The sequence below is a fragment of the Phyllobates terribilis genome, unplaced genomic scaffold (genome assembly GCF_046119375.1).
Source record: "Phyllobates terribilis strain yellow unplaced genomic scaffold, ASM4611937v1 Scaffold_13__5_contigs__length_258822181, whole genome shotgun sequence".
Lineage (NCBI taxonomy): Eukaryota > Metazoa > Chordata > Amphibia > Anura > Dendrobatidae > Phyllobates > Phyllobates terribilis.
In genome coordinates, this window is record NW_027362773.1 from 182,493,890 (window position 1) to 182,495,114 (window position 1,225).

General features: G+C 37.7%; 1 non-coding gene across 1 annotated transcript; it reads right to left on the reverse strand.

Annotated features, from left to right (window-relative positions):
* Window positions 1-508: 508 nt before the first annotated feature.
* TRNAQ-CUG (transfer RNA glutamine (anticodon CUG)) lies at window positions 509-580 on the reverse strand. Its single transcript has one exon. It is a non-coding gene; the product is annotated as a tRNA-Gln (tRNA).
* Window positions 581-1,225: the final 645 nt, after the last annotated feature.

Below are 1,225 nucleotides of genomic sequence, written 5' to 3' on the forward strand. Positions count from 1 at the left end.
GGTATATTTTGCTTGCTTTATACTTGCAATACAAGTCAATTAGAAGGTTAGAAAGACCCCTGGAAGGTTCCTGAGTGACGTTCGCAGCATTTTGCGAGCAAAAAAAAAACTAAAACAAACTCAATCGATGCCCAAAATAATACTTCGAAAAACATCACCAAACTATGTTTACAAAAATGCTGGAAAACACTAAAAAGGGTGATCCAGGAAAAGAATCGCTGTCGTTTCTTGAAGCCGTTTCGGCTTGAAATCCTTGTCAGTTTCAACCACCTGCAATAAGTGTCATGCGAACATTGGCTCAAGTCATGGAGTACGGTTGCTTGATGTGACATAGATGGTATGAGTTTTGCTTCATGAAGTCAAGTTTAACTTTTGAGTTAAACTTTCTTGATAGATAGATCTTTTTTGCCATGTGGATTTTAACTTTCTCTTTTTATGTTAAACCATGTGCATTGGCAAATTGAGTGTCAGCAGAAAAAATAAAACTGCTCTGCACAAAGAATTTCTCAGGTTCCACTGAGATTTGAACTCAGATCGCTGGATTCAGAGTCCAGAGTGCTAACCATTACACCATAGAACCACATGAAAAATGAAGCTGGCTGGATTTTCTTTTGAAAATGGTAAAGAGCATGTATAAATTGTGGAAATGTGAGAAATTCACTCTGAATCCAGTGATCTGAGTTCAAATCTCAGTGGAACCTGGGAAATTCATGCATTATGATGAAAACAGGTTCTAAAGCTGTTCTGCAAATGTATATCTAATACACAGTGGTAAATTAATATCTCCTCCCTTTTTATTCCACTAGTGTGCTTAAAGTTCCATGATATCACAACAAGGACAGTTTTAAAATGTTGATGAAATCTGGCTAATAATTAGCGTGCTGGATCTATTAGCTGGAAAAAGGGTGAGGAAAAAAGAAATTGCAAAACTTCTGCTCATCCAGAAGTCACTAAAGATTTTTCATGGTGTGCTAAAAGGTTCCATCGGAAAGATAATTCAAGTAGAATTGGTACAAATCAAAGTTCATATCCCAGTCCATCAGTCACATCAGTGGTCTGTGCTCGCTGGAAAAAAGGAGGATTTGCACCACATACCTGATGGCACCCTCTGAGCTTTGTTTGATTGCTGGTGTGATGCACAAGTGACATCACACCATGCTGACTAATCAAAAGAAGATCTACAGATGCTGTTAAGATGGTTCTACAAATACGATCCAAAGATTAC